Source organism: Sminthopsis crassicaudata, chromosome 6 (genome assembly GCF_048593235.1).
Source record: "Sminthopsis crassicaudata isolate SCR6 chromosome 6, ASM4859323v1, whole genome shotgun sequence".
NCBI lineage: Eukaryota > Metazoa > Chordata > Mammalia > Dasyuromorphia > Dasyuridae > Sminthopsis > Sminthopsis crassicaudata.
Genome location: NC_133622.1, coordinates 217639970 through 217659526, shown reverse-complemented (window position 1 = coordinate 217659526; position 19557 = coordinate 217639970). Strand labels below are relative to the sequence as shown.

Below are 19557 nucleotides of genomic sequence, written 5' to 3'. Positions count from 1 at the left end.
ATCAATGTGAGATTTGGGCCTTAGAGTATGCATTAGAGCAAATGATTTGTACTTTAAGGTTACTCACTCACTCAATCACTTATTCACTCACACAGTGAGTTCATAAATATGACAAAAGCTTAATACACCAAATACACAAAACAACATTCAAGATAATATATAGATGAATTGGCACAAATCCATTCTCACTACTAGAAAACTATTTCAAAGCATAGGTATTACTGATGACATCGTTTTTATGTGAGGAAAGCATAATATCATCAGAACAATATTAGAAAGAGGCAAATTATAGTCAATAAAAGCAGAAAACAGGTCATGTCCCAAAGAAGGAGTACAAAAGAGGACTGCATAAATAAATGATTAAGAGTGAAGTTAACAACAAACATAAGATGGAGCTTGTAGAAGGCAGTGGTGGTAGAGGTAAGGAGTGCACAATATGAATGAGATGAGCTGGCTTCTGGGACTTCCTAAATCCTCTCCTTCCCTTCCACTCCTGGTTTATTAGATTAGCTGTAATGCTATGAAACAGAAAATCAACTCTGAGTAGGGATGGTGGCTATTACATGAATTGTAAAAATGACTTGGAAAGGAAAAAGATACAACACAAGTACTGAAAAATTACCCTATCATCCAGGAAGTCTTTTAAAAATTGTACATGGTGCCTATATTGGATTTAAGATATATTTCTACCATGTTTAGCATATATTAAACTACTTGCCATCTAGGGGAGGGCATGGGGGAAGGGAGGGAAAATTGGAATACAAGGTTTTGCAAGGGCTAATGTTAAAGAATTGTCCGTGCATACATTTTGAAAAAATAAAAAGCTTTAATAAAAAATAAAAATTATACATGAAATCATTTTACAATTAATATTTAAGTTATGTATTAGAGAGATTAATTTAGTTCACAAATCTACCAACTCTTCATATTTACCTTTGTTAAATGTAAGAAAATAGGTTAAACTAAAGGAATTAAATGAAGACAATTTAACAATCAATAAAACCTTCAGAAATCACAATGTTTTTGGAATGGCATGAAGGAAAAGAACATTTCAGAGACAGGAAAAAATAAAGATGAAATGAAGTATTTTCATTTTACTACTGAAGTCAGGCTTGACCAAGCATCATGCAAGGCTCCTCCCACACTCTATGTTCACAATGAACATCCAGTCTACCCATTCACTATGATATATTACCCTTGGGTGTTTAAGACATTTTCTGTTTTACTGATGCTTTTTATTTTCACACAACAGTAATTTTTCAATTCCTACTCCCTGCCCTCTTACAACGCCCTTCTATCAGGCCCCAGTCCTCCTTTGTAACAAAAAATAGTTAACACCAACCTACACATTGACTACATTTGGCTTCGTATATAAAATCCTATACACTTTAATTCCTTATTTCTGAACTTAGAAGAAAGAGTTCTATTTTGTGTCTATTCTCCAGAACAAGTAGTTGCTATAATTAATTAAAGCTTGGTATTTTTCTGGTGGTGTTTTTAGTCACATTACTGCAGTAGTTAGGTCAGTTTTTTTCTTGGTTCTGCATTTCACTCTCTATCAGTTTATTTTATGCAATTCTTTCTATGTTTCTCTGAATTCTTCATGTTTGTTGCTTCTTAAAGACAATAGTATTTCACACCATTCCTATACCACAATTTCTTTTGTCATTTACTAATCAAAAAAACATATTATTTCTTTCTAGTTGTTACTATATTAGGGTACATTTTAGAAAATACTTTCTAATATCATACCCTATACCAAAATAATATTGAATGGGTTCATGATTTAGACATAAAGGAAATACTATAAGCAAATTAGGAAAGCAAGGGATAGTTTCCTTTTAGTTCTTTGGAAAAAGGAGGAATTTATGAACAACAAGAAATAAAGAACATTATGAAATGTAAAAAAGCTTGATTATATTAAATTTAAAAGGTTTTGAACAAACAAAACAAATGTATCCAAGATTAGAAAAGTAAGCAGAAAGTTAGGAAATAATTTTTACAATCCATGTTTCTGACAAAAGCCTAATTTCTAGAATACATAAAAAACTGAGTCAAATTTTTATTTTTATTTTTTTAAATTTTTTTTTTATCATAGCTTTTTATTTACAAAAAATAAGCATGGGTAACTTTTCAACACTGACCCTTGCAAAACCTTCTGTTCCGAATTTTTCACTCCTTCCCCCCACTCTCTCCACTAAATGGCAGGTAGTCCAATACATGTTAAATATGTTAAGTATATGTTAAATCCAATATATGTATACATATTTATACAGTTATCTTGCTACACACACAAAAAAAATTGAATCTAGAAAGAAAGAAAAAAACTGAAAAGGAAATAACAGAAAAAAAAAGAAAATGCTATGTTGTGGTCCACACTCATTTCCCATAGTACTCTCTCTGGATGTAAATCACTTTTGTCATCACTAAACAATTGGAACTGGTTTGAATCATCTCATTGTTGAAGAGAGCCATGCCCATCAGAATTGATCATCGTTTAATCTTGTTGCCATGTACAATGGTCTCCTGGTTCTGCTCACTTCACTCAGCATCAGTTCATGTAAGTCTCTCCAGGCCTTTCTGAAATCATCCTCCTGATCTTTTCTTACAGAACAATAACATTCCATAACATTCATATACTACAGTTTATTCAGCCATTCTCCAATTGATGGGCATCCACTCAGTTTCCAGTTTCTGGCCACCACAAAGAGGGCCGCCACAAACATTCTTGCACATATAGCTCCCTTTCTCTTCTTTAAAACCTCTTTGGAATATAAGCCCAGTAGCAACACTGCTGGATCAAAGGGTATGCACAATTTGATAACTTTTTGAGCATAGTTCCAAATTGCTCTCCAGAATGGTTAGATTTGTTCACAGGAGAACTGAGTCAAATTTATAAGAATACAAGTCACTCCCCAACTTTTAAATGGTCAAAGGATATGATTGGACAATTTTCAGATGAAGAAATTAAAGCCATCTGTAGTCATATTAAAAAAAAAAACCCTCTAAATCACTATTGATTAGAGAAATTCAAATGAAAACAAACAAATTGTCTATTAAACAATAGACAAAGTTTCTTGACCATACTGAAACTTCTAGGCTCATTCATTCCCAAAACTCAAAAAAATGCTTTCTCTACCCCACCCATTCTCTTTTTTTCATATTTTTAAAAGTAAGATGATACCATAATTTTTAGACCTTTAAAAAGGATTGGTTATTGGAATTAGACATTTTTCTCCATTAAAACTGATTAACTTATCCAGTTGTATGCATCACCTTATTCAGGTTAGCATTTATTATCTTATGAAAAATGAAAATCTTCAAATGAGGAGGAAATTACAATTGTGGGCCAAAATAACAAAATGTCACCCTTCTATTGGCTCTCAATAATTGTGTTTATGGTTGTTCATGATGATGATGACAATGATGGTGTTGGGGATAACAATGATCACACAATTTTTAGAAGCCTTGTTAGGGGAAGATTGTTCAGAGTAATATCAGACATGGGGATTTCCTTTTTATGGTAGGGAAAATCTACTCCATTTCTTATTGGTACCCTTTACTTTGACGTTTTGTCCTTTATCATAGGATCTGGGTCTTAGAACTCAAAGAACCTGAGAACTATCCAGCATCACTTTCCTCATGATACAGAAGAGGCTACTCCGGTTCAGGGAGCAGTTAAATTGCTGAATCCCTTGGTCAGCAAAGAAGGATTCCTATCCAGGCCCTCTGACACTACATATACAGTGCTATGTCCATTCCCTCTGCCTTAAATGGCTCTTTTAGAATGCCTTGCACTTAAATTCATTATCAAGGACTGGACCTCCACCCTTTCTGGCCCTTTTCTTTGTTTCTGCAATAAATAAATATTTATTATTAACCTATTATCTGGAATCAATTGTGCTAAGTGTTGGGGACAGAGACCATACAGAATCCATCCAGGAAGAGACCCACAAGAAGCTTAAAGTCTAATAGGAATAATAAGACCCATGTACAGAGGCTAAATATAATATAAAATCAAATATGTTACGTTCATAAGAAAAAAATAAAGTGTATTAGACACACAAAAGAGAAATCATTCTTAGAAAGATCAGGGAAGACTTCATGGGTGTGATCATATAGGAGCTAAGCTTTGAAAATGGGAAGATGTTTACAAGGAGGAGTGGGCAGGTAAAGGAGGGGGGGAAGGAATAAGGAACAACAAAATCAGTTATGGAAATAAGACAACAGAGGTGTTTGGAGGATGGTGATGAGTCCAATGTATATGACAGATTGAGAGGACCAAGCAAGGGGAATAATGTGAGACAAAGCTAGAAATGTGAAATGAAGCTAGTGTGTCTTGCTAGGTAGTATCCACTTTAATTAGTAGCCATAGAAGGTTTTACTTGTAAGTCTTATATAGAAAAGTTTTTGGTTTTTTTTCCTTAAAAACCTTCTCCCCTTTCTCTTTTCATAAGTAATATCACACTAATAACTTTCCAAGATCTCCACAGTATAGCACAGAATCCAAAATACTCACCAAAGAAGAACTAGACTACATTATGGAATGCAAGATGGTAATTTTGATTACAATAAGTTTTGTACAAACAAAATCGATACACACAAAACTAGAAGGGAAGCAATAAAATTGGGAAAAATTTTACATCGAAGGGTTCTTATATAGAGAACTGACTCAAATTTATAAGAATACAAGCCATTCTCCAATTTATAAGTAGTCAAAGGATATGAACAGACAATTTTCAAATTAAGACATTTAAACCATTTCTAGTCATATGAAAAGGTGCTCTAAATCACTGTTGATCAGAGAAATGCAAATTAAGACAACTCTGAGGAACCACTATACACTGATCAGACCTGTATCCCAAAGTGATCATTAAAAAGGGAAAAGGAATTATATGTGCAAGAATTTTTGTAGCAGCCCTTTTTGTAGTGGCAAGAAACTGCAAAATGAATAGCTGCCCATCAGTTGGGGAATGGCTGAATAAGTTATGGTATATGAATGTTATGGAATATTTTTGTTCTATAAGAAATGATGAGCAGGTTGATTTCATAGAAGTCTGGAGAGACTTAAATGAACTGATGCTAAATGAAGGAGAGTAGAACCAAGAAAACATTGTATATAGCAACAGCAAGATTATACAATAATGATCAACTCTGAAGGATGCGGCTCTTTTCAACGGGAAGGTGATTCTGGCCAGTTCCAATGGACTTTTGATGGAAAGAGCCCATATACACCCAGAGGAAGGACACTGGAGACTGAGTGTGGATCACAACATAGCATTTCATCTTTTTTTTTTGCAGTTGTTTGTTTGCTTTTTGTTTTTTTTTCTCATTTTTTTCTTTTGATCTGTTTTTTCCTGTGCAACATGATAATCATGAAAATATGTATAGAAGAATTGCACATGTTTAACCTATTAGATTACTTGGCATCTAGGTGAGGGGATAGGGAAAAGGGAAGGAAAAAAATTCAGAACACAAGGTTTTGTAAAGGTGAATGCTGAAAATTATCTATGCATATATAATTTTAAAAGTCCCAAACAATATTTGATCAAAAAAATGTACATACTTGGGGAATTTTTGTCAACTTAGGATGTAATTATAAAAATCATGGCCTTAAAACCCTTTCATGTACACAAAGTATGTTCCAAATGTTACAAGTGATAATATATTCCTGATTGCCAGATATTTTCACATTGAAAATGAGAGTGAGGAAACAATATTTTTTGTTTTGCTTCTTTAAGAAAAAACTTAGTAAAACTTGGCTTGATGCATCTGTTTGTTGCATGGTGTTAGGATCAACTTGTTTTCTCCATATTTTTCCTAGGATATATAGAGAGGGTAGCTGTTTAAGAATGAAACCTACATTTAATAACTGCTTCCTTGCAGAGCTGTGCAGTGAGCGGTGAGTGGGAATTTTGAAGAGAATGAAGCATTTAGAATTAACAGAACATACAGGGAGACACAGATCGCTCAGCAGCTGTATTAATTCTTTCTCAGAGGGGAATGTTCTTTTCACAGTTTCTCAGAAGCCTCAGGGCAACAGGCATACCTTTGCAAGGGGGAATGAATGTGGAGCAAGAAGAGTCAAGTATAGCTCTCAGGACCTCATTCTCTCCTTCCAGGAGGTGGGTGGAGTTAGTGGGGATTTTAGGAGCTGCATTCGGAAATGGACTATTTTAGACACATATAATTTTATTTAGTGAAGTTTAAAGACTCAAGGAAAAAATATTTTAAAACTCATCTGTGAATTAAGAAAATGTTAAAATTTATAGAAACCTTATAAAACCATTTAATCTGATCCTCTAATTTTACAAAATGTCTTTAGTTTTACACATGAGAAAACAGACACCCAGAGAAGTTATATCTCAATGGTAGAGAAGAGAGAATCTGTCTAAAGCTCTGTGGCTTTAGTAATGACTAATAACAAGTATTAATGTCAAATATTGATAGATTTCTATAGATGGAGAAATTCTTTAAATGTTCCTGTTTTCCTGACAGCATCAAGCCCCAAGGTTCAGAGACTTCCAGAAGAGATATCTAAATACTCAAAAGCAACTGGCCCATCCATCCAAACAAAAAGGACTAAATAAATTCAGAATATTTCCCATAGTTCAATGTCGATTTGTATAAAATGCAGAAATATTTAATCTTTTTTTCATGTCATGGATCCCTTTGGCAGTCTGGTGAAGTCTATGGGGCTCTTCAGGAAAAAAAAATGCACAAGTGAAGGAAATTTTTAATTTTAGTTAGAGATTAATGAAAACAAAAAGGTAATTTTCCTCTCTAAATTTACAGATACCTTGAAATCTATCCATGGATTCCTATAGGATCCGTTTATCCCAAATTAGGAAACACATTTTTCAAGTGTGTCTGAGATTATGAATTTCTGGGATAGCAGTAAAGATGGCCAATGATGTAGGCCCAGAACTGAAAAGGTGGAGAGCTCCCTGAGTTAGCTTTGGGGACACTGTTAAACCCTTTCACTGATTTAAAGCTTATTATGAAAGCAAAGGCCAGTCTTTTCGATATAACATTTTAATCAGTGCTTCCATTTAGCAGCAAGTCACAGAACACTACTATCTCCAAAGGCTGAAAATGAATATCACACAGAGGGCAATGGAAAGGTAATCACAATGGATGTGAGCAGGTAGCAATATATAATCCACATGGAACTGCAAAGAGCAGCAATAAAACGTGTCTTCAAGAAATTATATGACAGGAAGAAAAGAAGGGCTGATCACATGATAAAGAACTACAGGTGGACAGCCATAGCACTCCACGAGAGCCCTTTTGATGTTAGGAAAAAGCAAGGAGGGCCTGCAGCATATTTGATGGATTCCCTGAGGCAAACTTAAAGAAGGACATGGCCACAAGTTACCAAGGATAGGTGGCAAGGATAGATGTGATCTGTATCACTGGAGATAACAACTTGAATTAATGAGAACACGACTCCATCTGAATGTTTGAGTATCTACAGATGTCATTCATAAATCCTAACACCATATTAATACAATGCTAACCCCTTGGGACTTTTCTTACTACAAGCAACCACAGTAGTTATTTTCAATTTTATGTAATGATTGTAATTTGCTGATCTCTTCACTCTATGTAAGTGGCGGCTGAAAATTATCTAAGGAATAAGTATAGTCAAATAGCTGCCCAAATATTCTTATTCTTGACATCTAAAAAACAAAGTGATCCTAAATCGCCAAATATTGTGATAATGAAAAATTCCTTCACTACAACAATTCCCAACACTTTTGGGTTTTAAAAATTTCCCTTAGTTATCAGAATCTTCTTCACTATTAAAAAAAAAAAAACTACACTATGCTCATCAAAGATTCAAACTTCTTCAAACTAGAACAATAATTCTCATCAAAGTCAATGTAAAGGATACAATTTTAAATTATATATTAGATACATTCACAATAGTCAAACCAAGACAGCAATAATGACTATAAATATAATTTACTCAAATTATCATCATTGTCATTTTTTTCCTCAGGAATATCTATAAAAATATGAGTCTGTTATTCTACAAAAGAACCAGCTAAGAATAAACAAATGTAACATTAATTGATTGATCATTGGGCCATTTTCTCTTTAACCATGGTTATCTATGACAGTTGCAAGATTGCGGAAAAAGGGGTAGAGGATTCTAAGAATCACAGCTTTTTAGTCTGTCTACAAATACTGGTCTAATTATTCTAAACCTGACTTCCTGGCTTCCTTCTATTCTTTTTTTTCTTTAATAAAGACCCTTGCAAAACCTTTTGTTCCAAATTTTCCCCTCCTTTCCCCCACTCCCTCCCCTAGCTGTTAAAATACATGTTAAATCCAATATATGTATACAAATTTATACAGTTATCTTACTGCACAAGAAAAATCAGATCAAGAAGGAAAAAAAGAAAAACTGAGAAAGAAAACACAATACAAGCAAATAACAACAGAGAGAGTGAGAGTGCTAAGTTGGTCCACAATACGCTCGCACAGTCTTCTCTCTGGGTGTAGATCATCATATAATATTGATGTTGTTGTGTAATGCTCATTTCACTTAGCCTCAGTTCATGTAATCCATCCAAGGAATACAAAGAAAGGCAAAAACATCATCCCTACCCTCAAGGAACTCACAATCTGAGAGAGGAAACAACTTGTACTCAGACCATACCACCATCTTCCTGCACCCAACTTGGTTCTTCCTACCCGGACCAGCATACAAGGGTAAGTCCAATGTAAGGGTTCTGGTACTGCTGGGAAGAATCAGGTGATTAAAATTCTATACAAAATTAGTGTGATCAATATCAATGTTATCACTTGTGATATCCATTTCACAGTTTTCACTACTGATACAACTTGTTTAGGACAGAGTTAACTCAATTGTATATAATAACTTTTTCTCATTATTATCTTTATTCCTTTTATTAATTCTAATCTGAGCCATCACAATCTATGAGTGTGACTGAATACCAACAGGTGCTTCAAAAATAACTAAATAAGATCAATAATAAGACTTTTTGCACTTCTTAAAAGATAATCTATTCTGGTGCTAATCATGTTTATTATGTACACTTACCAATTCTTTTCTCAGTGTGAGTGTTTATGATATAAAGACTTGAGCCTTCTGTACTCTTTAAATCTTTAGTCTTCCCCATTTCTTTTTCTGGAAACATGCTTTCCCACATTTCTCATCATCCTCATTACTTTTCATCTTTCAACTGAAGTCACAAACTATAAGAATGTATGTTGACTTAATATGGGGACCCATTTCCAGTTATTCTTAGAATTTTTTTAACCTCTTGATTCTCAGCTACCTTTTGTTTCTCCAAGGAAGACTTATAACCATTCCTTCCATTCATCTGTAACTTCCTTCTTTCTTATTTCAATGATAGCAAGGAAGTCAAGATTGATGTATTTTAGTTTCCAAGTAGTATGTCTTCTCACTGATCACTAGGCAAGTACTTCACATCCACTATGACTGTAGAAGGGCATTATGCAGAACTGGGTATCATTCCATAGTGTTGTTTCATGGATTCACATGGCAAAAAAATAAATAAATTCACTCTTAAAGTGGCCAGCTATTGGTATCAAGCCACTCTGTGTTAGCTGGGCCATTCTTCACTCTGTTGTCAGAGCCTTTTGAAATTTTTCTAGCATGACAGAACCTGACAAAGACTTCATTATGCTAGTATAACCTTTAGAACCCCGGGTCACTTTGACATTATGAAGAGACACTAATGGAGGGGAAAAAAAAAAAAGCTCAGCATGTATCTTTGGCTTATTGCTGTAGTTAGGATTTTCTAGTGCAATATTGAATAAAAATGGTGATAATAGACATTTTTGCTTCACCCCCTAATTTTATTGGAAGGCTTGTAGTTTATCCTCATCACATATAATGATTGTTGAAAGTTTCAGATAGTTACTACTTAACATTTTACAGAAATTTCTATTTATCCTTATGTTTTCTTGAGTTTTAAAAGGAATGAGTGCTGTATTTTGTCAACAACTTTTTCTCCATCTATAGAGATAATCATGCTTTTTCCTTGGCTTTATTATTGATATGGTCAATTATACTGATAGTTTTCCTAATATTGAACCAGTCTTGCATTCCTGGTATAAATCCCCCTAGTCATATTGTGTGATCTTTCTGATATACTACTGTAATGCTTTGCTAATATTTTGTTTAAAATTTTAACATCAATATTTATTAGGGAAATTAGTCTAATACTTTTTTTCCTGTTTTTGTTCTTCCTGGTTTAGGTATTAGCACTCTATTTGTGTGGTAAGAATTTAGTAGATTCTCTTTACCATTTTTTTTCCAAATTATATATGTAACATTGGAATTCGTTGTTTTTCTCTTGTGAATCTATCAGGTCCTGAGGATTTTTTCTTAGGAAATTTATTTATTACTTACACAATTTCTTTTTCTAAGACAGGGGGGTTTTATGCATTCTATTTCTTCTTTTGTTAATCTGGGAACGTTACATTTTGTAAATATTAGGTTGTTGGATTTATTGGCACATAATTGGGCAAAATTGTTGGTATATTCACCTTCTCATTTTTATACTGGCAATTTGTTTTTCTTCTTTTTAAACAGATTAATAGTTTATTGTGTTGGGGGGTTTCCCCCCAAAAATCTCTCATTTTTATTTTTTAGTTCAATGGTTTTCTTAATTTCAATTTATTCATCTTACCTTGGATTTCAGGATTTACAATCTAGTGTTACTTGGAAAATTTTTAATTTGTTCTTTTTTTCTAAGTTCATTTATATGTATATTTAGTTGTATGCCTAAGCTATCCAACATGTTCACAAAGACTATTTTTGTCTGACCTGTGACAAAGCATTCTGAGCTTGTATTGGTCTAATCAGGAGCAATTGGACATAATATAACTCAATTCTAACATAGTGATGTCATTTTAGTATTCTTCAAGAACGAAGGACAACAACCAACCAACCCAATTCATAGATCTGCTCTTTTTCTAATTAAATGAAGAAAGCATTTAGATAATATAAATTTTAGGCTGAATTCCAATACACTTGTGATGAAAAGATGAAACTGCATTCAGAGAGAAAACTATGGAGATTGAATGTGCATCAAAGCATAGTATTTTCACCTTTTTGTTGTTATTTTTGCTTGCTTATTTTTTTATAAACATAGCTTTTCCCTTTAAATCTATTTTTTCTTATGTAGCATGACAAATATGGAAATATGTTTTGAAGAATTGCACATGTTTAATCTATATCAGATTTCTTGCTGTCTTAGAGGGAGTTGGGAAAGGGGAGAAAAATATGGAACACAAGGTTTTGCAAAGGTAAATTTTGAAAACTAGCTTTGCATGTCTTTGGAAAAATAAAATGCTATTAAAAATTAAAATTAAAGAAAAGTTTTAGGTTGAGTACTGCTTTGTTGCATTCTGTAGCGAGCTGTTGTCTCTAGAAGCTGCCGGATCGCTCTCTGGGAAGAGATCTGCTGTGTCTACTCAAATCTTTCAGACAGATTCTTCTTCCTGTAGTGAACCGTTGTCTCCAGGCAGTTGCTGTTAACTCTTGTCCTTAGAAGTGACTTCCCTTCCTGCAGAGAGCCCCGTCAAGCCTGATGCAATGCAAAGTCTTCTCCTTGAATCTCCTCCAGCTCTTATCCTTCTCCATGTAGACTCATTTTCCAGGCCCACTGTTGCTTTTTATCCTCCCAGAGAATGGGCGTGGGATAATGCAAGGGCTTCTGGGAAGAACCACTTCAGCCAATGAGCTTGCTCCTTCTATCAAGTCAACCTGAGTTCTCACCTTGTAATTGTCCAGAAAACCTGAATTCTCACCTTGTCACTGTCCAGACAACCTGAGTTCTCACTTAGTAATCCTAACAGCATTCCACGAATTTTGGCATATTGTCTCACTGTTGTCGTTCTCTCTAATGAAATGATTTAACATTTCTATGATTTGTTGTTTGATATCCATTCTTTAGGATCAGATTATATAGTTTCCAATTATCCTTAATGCTTAGATCAATAAATGCACCCTAGAATAGAATGATTCTTAATAACTGCTTATTGACTGATCGTTTGATCCATTCTAATTTTCTGGAAGTTTATTACTCGTATAAGGTGTTGTTCCAAACTGTTAATTCTTTTTCCAAGTCTTTTCTCCAATGCTCTCATTTCTTTCCATTATTTGCTAGTCCCTTCATTTAATTTACAACATTATTTTTAACATTCTTAAACTTTTGCTTCCCAAGATGCTTTCAGATGACCTTGTGGCCAAACTCTCTATTATGAGCATTTTTCATTGATGATGCTGTTGCTGTTCTTAGTCTTCAGCAACCCAGAGTTCAAGAAGACAAAATTTGCTCACTGCTTCCTGTTCTAGGTTGCTGGAATAAATAAAGGATTCCTGCCTTCACCTTGGATATTTTTGGTCCTCTTTCTGTAAGATGTTCTTAGATTTTTTACAACATAAATATGTGGTAGAGATGGACTATACTACTTCTTTCCATTCCACCATTGGCTGGTCTCTCCAATACCTTTTCTCAGGACTGGAATGCCTTATATTTCCAACTTTTGCCTGGTAAACTGTTAACTAGCTCTTTTGAGCCCACCTCAAATACCAAATCCTCCAGGATTCCTTCTTTGATGTTCTTAACTGAAAATCTTCTTTCTTTAAACTCACAAAACACTTTGTTTTAAAATTCTTCAGTGGAATTTTAATGTAAGGTTGGCCACTATAGTTATCCATATTTATGCTTTCCATAAACCTAAGTTTCTCTCTACTGTCTAATGAAGATAAAAGCAATATTCATAAATGTTTTGTTGACTGGTTGTGACCTATTACTTGAATAGATTTTTCCTTTTTAATTGCCTATGAATCATATCTTGCAGTATAATCCCTCAAGTAGCACACAGCTCCAGAGCTTTAACTTAATTTGTGATTAAAAATCCCTCAAAGTTAGCTTTCCTCAGCTGCTAACAAGTACTCACCAATCACAGCCATAAGTGATCTATTTACTTTTAGACTATCAGATGCAATTAAAAAATTGACAGGATCTCAAGAAAACACTGCATTGCATAGATCCCATACAAAGTGGAAGTCATTCCCCATTTCTCCCCTCCCACTCTGGGAAGTTCAGGGAATTCCATTGCCATTCAAATCCATTAAAGACTTTCCTCTCTTGGCGAGAGAGACAGGTTTGGAATACCAAGTTTAGCTCAGTGAAGGATAAACTCCTGAGACAGTATGTGAGGGAAATGTAAGTGAAAAGGATAATTTATGTGGAAAGATGGCCAGTTTGATTTCAGAATTGTTGAATTTAAAGTACTACAAGTGAGGGTAGGTAAATGTTACCTTCCAAAGAGAGAAGCAACTTAAGTTATGAAGAATGGAGCTAATGAATAGAACCAATATAGATTTGAAAACTGCTTGCATTTAAGTAGGCAGGCTTTATCTTTTTTTTTTTTCTTTTTTCTTTTTTTTTTTTAGCAAGCTGCTGTTTTTACCTTTTCTACATGGATAAAATATAATTACAAAGATTTCTTTTTTTATTTAAAATAAAGCTGAAATAATTTCTGGCTTTAGATAGTAATTTACCTAAAAATATATAGTAACTTCCAACTCAAGAACTCTCAAAAATGAGATTATATCTTAAACCAAGGTAAGAATATAATATTATTTTATTTTAGTAATGAAAAGCATACTTGATCTGTAAATAATGTATGCATTTGATATATAGGGCATTTGAGATAAGGAAGCAAAACACTTTTTTTCTCTTAAATAATTACTCTAAGTGTAGGTGAACTCTTTTGAATGAAACAATGTTAAATGTTCTTAAATTTTCTATATACATATGATCTTTCCCACTTTGGGCTAAGTTCTGGCATCAGGCCCCACTCTTCCACTTGCTAAATAGCTCATCCAATCCACTCTTTGGATTTTTTGTCAACCTCCTTCCCCCAACTTTCCAATATTTCAATTAGAATGTAAGCTATTAGGGGGCAGCTAGGAGAGAACACCAGCCCTGAATTTAGGAGGACCTGAGTTCAAATCTGATCTCAGACACTTTTAATACTTCCTAGCTGTGTGACCCTGGGCAAGTCACTTAACCCCGGCCTGGGGGGGGGGGGGGAAGAATGTAAGCTATTCAAGTGTAGGGTTTGATCTTCTACTTGTATACTTAGCTCTTAGCACAATGCCTGGCACACAGTAAATACTTAAAATTTGAATGATCTCTCTCTGTGTCTCCGACTATGTATCTCTCTGCCTCTGTTTCTGTCTCTTTTTTTTTTTTTTTTTTTCATTTAAAAAGTAGCTTGAAACACTTGTGGCTTCAGATACTAATTTACCTGAAAATATATAGTAACTCCCCACTCAAGAATTCTCAAAAATGAGATTGTATTTTAAACCAAAGTAAGTCTTTCAGTCTCTGTCTCCATCTCCTTTTTCTCTTTCCAAAAATTCCTTGAAAGTTCAAGCATGATTAGTCTCCTTTCCAGATGAAGACACCAATGCTCAGATGAGTGTCATAAGCTTTCTTACTGTGTGAAAGCATTGTCTGCTCATTCATGCTTTGTAACGCTGTCACTATCAATTGAAACATTCCTACCTTTGGGGTATGTGGAAGGGGAAACATGAAAACATGATACCTGACCCCTCACCTTCAGCAGAATGATAGGTCCTGGAAAAATGAGCCCTGAAGGACAAAGTGACTTTCTTTTTCTCTTATTAACAGCTGGACTTTCTTGGACCAAATATAATCTCTTCCTAAAAATGGTGGAATGACTCCTTTCTCTATCTTCCCGACCTTCTCTGCACAGAAAACAATTGCCCAATTTGGCCCAGGACTTGGAATGAAGCGCATGCTATTTTGCCTCTAAGCCTTAGGAGGTACAAAGGAGTTAACACTATAGAGTCTAGGAAAAAGAGATGGAATTTGGCTATTAAGAGAAGCAGTGAGAAGGATGTCAGAAAGCAGACAGAGATAGGACGTTTGCCCTCTTTAGGAGCTTCTTCCCTGGTGGCCAGATCAGCAGATCGTAGATCTCTTCATTATTTGAGGTCTGCCAATATTGCCCTTCATTTTGTCTGGTCATATCAAGAGTCACAACTTTGGTAGTTCTTCTTCATGGGTCTCACTTTTTCCTTTTTCTGTGTCCCCTTTCCTCTTTCACTGCACCCAAGCTAAAACTTAATTCATTCTATGTGAATTAACGTTTATGTGTCTCAGTCTTTAGGATTATTTCCTCATTACCTGCTCCAATTCCTTTAATCTCTTTTTTCTTCCCTTATTGCCAAAGCTAGAATTTCTAATACAATTTTGAATAATAATGGTGACAGTGGGCAATCTTGTTTCACCCCTGACCAAAATCTTCATGTTAATAACAAGGCCAAACAAGTCTTCATGTCTTTCCAGAGTATATCTATTCTACAGATATTCTCCACCATGGCCTGATTTGGGTATTTTCTTCTTCCTCTTGGAAGCTCTGTTTTATATATAGATGTGTGTATGAATGGATAAATGTGTATAAAAATCACAGAATTCTACAAAAGAATTAAGGATCAGTAACATTTGACCAAGAATAAACTATAATATTTAATCCCAGTTCTTCCAGTTAAAATCTAGGGCCTTTCTCATACCATTACATCTTGGTGATTCATGGTAAGAGCTCAATAAAGTTTTATCGATGATTCTAAAGGCAAAAAGATGTAGACCAGGTAAGGCACTTATAATAAAATTGTATATGTATCAAGTCAAATCTTGGACCTGGAAAACTTCTAAGAAAATTCTCTTATAGAGAATCTATTCCAAAGCCACCATTTCCAAAATTACAAAAATGAAGTCAGAACAATGAACTGACCGCTCCAAACTCAGAAATGATGAGACCTGTATTTGACCCTAAGTCCTCTGACTTCAAAGTTAGAACTCTTTCCAAATGATGCAATTTATAATTCTTCATACTAAGAAAGTGGAAGAAAAGGATAGAGAGCAGTAAATGTTCATGATGCGTGAGGTTGGAAGAGGAAAAATGTGTTACTGTGACTTTATAAAGTAAGCATCACAAGCATGACTGAATAATAGGACAAGGACAAAGTTTTAAGTACTTATTTTTATATGTATAATGTCTGTAAGAAGCTATATAGAGTCACTGTTCAACTGCAGGAGATCAATTTAAAAGTTTTTTAACTAAAGTTTTTTTTTTTTTTTTTCGTGGAACCCTGCCACATATAATATCACAGCAGAACTTAAATAAATTCAGAGACAAAAAGCTAGCGCATGTTCTAATAACAAAGAGAATAACATTCACGACTTAGACCAACTAAAGCCAGGAAATTCAGTTAAGGCTGACACTCCATCTTTAACTCACAGAGTGTAGAAAAAACTTTGAAGTTCCTAGCTTTGAAGGTTTGTATCACAATCACAATGCTATTTAAGCAAAATTCCTTTTTTGGCTTCTTTTTTTCTTTGCTTTTCTGGGGCATTAAAAAAGTCACAGAATCACAATTCATTTCATTTAATTCTCAGAAAGACTTATTCATCTTTATTCTTATCATCTCTGAATTATAATTATCATAGAACTTTATGCAAAATCCACTTTAAAATACCCCTTCCCTAATGTTCAGTTGCTGGGAACCTATCTGCTAAATAATCACCTTTTCTTTCTCCCCAACTTCTCAAATATTCTTTTATTTTCTTTTTTTTTTTAAAGAAGGAACTTTAAAAAGTTCCTATGCCCTTTTTTTAGCTTTTTATTTTCAAAATATATGTTTAAAATAGCCCTCAACATTCATCCCTGCAAAACCCCATGTGCCAAACATTTTCCCTCTCCTTTCTCTCACCCCTTTCCTCTAGATAGTAAGTTATCCAATATAAGTTAAACATGTGCAATTCTATACATATTTCCACAATTATCATGCTAGACAAGAAAAATCAGATCAAAAAGGGAAAAAAAATAAAAAGCAAGCAAGCAAAAACAAATAAAGTAAAAATACTGTGTTGTGATCTACATTTAGTCATCACAATCCTCTTTCTGGATGTAGATGGTTCCCTCCATCACAGCTTCTCATATTTTTCAAAATTTGTATTTAAATAAGCAGAACAAAGTACATCAAGCATCAGTACAAAACAGAACCAAAAAGTTCATACCAATAAATGTAAATTACCACATAATCATTTTCACCTAATACAAAAATATTTAGACAATTATATCAGATAATTCATAGGGAAAAAAAACTGTCCATTTGGATGTTTAGCATAATGAACCATGCACTTATGTAATAATAAATTTTCAACTCACTGATTAGATGTTTTTCTGAAGTTAAAATGGTCTAAAAGGAAGCTTATGAATGCCTATTAATTGCAATAACTCCTTGAAGGCAAGATCAATAGTTGTGAGAGCAATAACTAAGCATTTTAAAACTAGGCAGCAAAACAAATGAGAATTTAGTACTATAGGCTTATTGTATGTTTGAACTGAAGTCAGGGGTCATCTAATCCAATGTCCTAATTTTATACATAAAGAAACTTTGCCAAAGGTCAGACAGTGACAAAGAAAAGATAAGAACTCAAATTTCCTGATTCCCAGGAATGCATTTTTTCCATTGAAACATGCTGATTTTTGTGGAGTTTACCTCATTAAGGTGTCAAAGTAAATGGAATGGCACCTGTAAATGACCAGTCAGAATCTAAGTAACAGTGTCTCAGGTATCTAGCAGAAGCTCATGAATATACAAGAGTCATAAGAAAGAGTCTTAAATACTGTAGCTTGGCCTATTCTTGCCAGTGGTATTTGGACAAAGCTATCCCTTCCAGGAATACTACCAATACCATATCTACAAGTAATAAACTCAGAAATTAGTAAAAAATGTTTATGCCATGGTACAAACTCTTGAACTTCACATGCCACAGGGAGACACTGATGTCTGTTAGAAAGGCAGCCACGTGAGTGAAATGAGCAGGACCAAGAAACTGTTGTACACTTCAACAACAACACTATATGAGGATCAATTCTGATGGACGTGGTCCTCTCCAACAATGAGATGAACCAAATCAGTTCCAATAGAGCAGTAATGAACTGAACCAGCTACATCCAGCGAAAGAACTCTGGGAGATGACTATGTACCACTACATAGAATTCCTAATCCCTCTATTTTTGTCCGCCTGCATTTTGGATTTCTTTCACAGGCTAAATGTACACTATTTCAAAGTCCGATTCATTTTGTACAGCAAAATAACTGTTTGGACATGTATACATATATTTAGTTTATACTCTAACATATTTAACATGTATTGGTCAACCTGCTATCTGGAGAGGGGGGGGAAGGAGGGGAAAAATTAGAACAAAAGGTTTGGCAATTGTCAATGTTGTAAAATTACCCATGCATATATCTGGTAAATAAAAACTATTAAAAATTTTTTTTAAAAAAAGGTAGCCACGGGGAGAAATAGGAGAAATTGAGGAAAGGCTATTAGCAGTGTTTTGCTAGAGAACTTCATTTTGTTAGGGAAGTTTTGTTAGTTTCTTAAAATGAGTGCATGAACTAACCATAAGCCCTCAAAGCTAGATTATCAGAATTTTCAAATAAAAAATACATGAAGTACCAATGTGACCTAGTAAAGTATGTAATATAGGTTAAATTTTATTTGAATATCTGTATTTATTGATTATTAATGTTCCTTTCTAAAAACTGTTCTGCTTTAAAAATTAGGAATATAGAATAAATTTCAGTTTTTAGACTTCTGACTTATTGTTTCAAAGCTATTAATTCTAAACACTAGACCTCAGAGGTTGATCAAAATGCTGAGGTTATGGAAGATTATGTTATACTAGAATCAAGGGATACAGAAGAAAAAGAAGACTTAAAAGTAAATAATTGGCTAAAGTAAAATGGTATTTGAGAATGGGATTTAGATTTCCAAAATGGGTTCTTGACCAAGTATGGACCTAGGAAGCCTGGACAGCATGGACCTAAGAATTCTAGTAAGAATGTATTTGCTGAAAAGCCAATCAAAGAGGCCTTAAGCTACCTCACAATGACAAAGGAAAGAAGAAAACATTTACATATCTACTAGAAATCATAGAGAAGACCTACACTAAAGGAGTAGCAGCAATTGAAAAGCTTACAAGTTCATAAAAGACAAAATCCAAGAAAGAATTCTCCAGTTTAAAATTAAACTACTGACAGTCACAACTAAGCAGGTTTGTTTCTTAAAAGATGCATGCCTTCTGACAAAATAAGGAAACAAAGAGAATCTTTTAAAAACTTCATTCTAAGCATTAAATTTTGTCCATGAGGGAAGACTTTGTTTTTTGCAATTGCACCCCTTACCTTATATTTCATTTAGATATCTTTGCTGAGTATCAAGTAGGTACTTACAAAAGTTTTGTTTCATTAATGACCAGACAGAAGACATCACCTTGACATAATAATGCCATTACTATACAGTATCATTCTGTTTAAAAGTATTCTCCTTGGAAGAGATAAGATCAGATGAGAAGCAGAAAGCCGAGATACACTGATGTTAATCTTACGGAAAATGAACATAAGGATCTCAATGTCCAGGAAAATTACCAAGT

At 34.1% G+C, this 19557-nt stretch overlaps 1 protein-coding gene across 4 annotated transcripts in view; it reads right to left on the bottom strand.

Annotated features, from left to right (window-relative positions):
- The window catches only part of METTL15 (methyltransferase 15, mitochondrial 12S rRNA N4-cytidine), a 181648-nt gene that overhangs the window by 35381 nt on the left and 126710 nt on the right, over positions 1 to 19557 (bottom strand). The window lies entirely within an intron of this gene.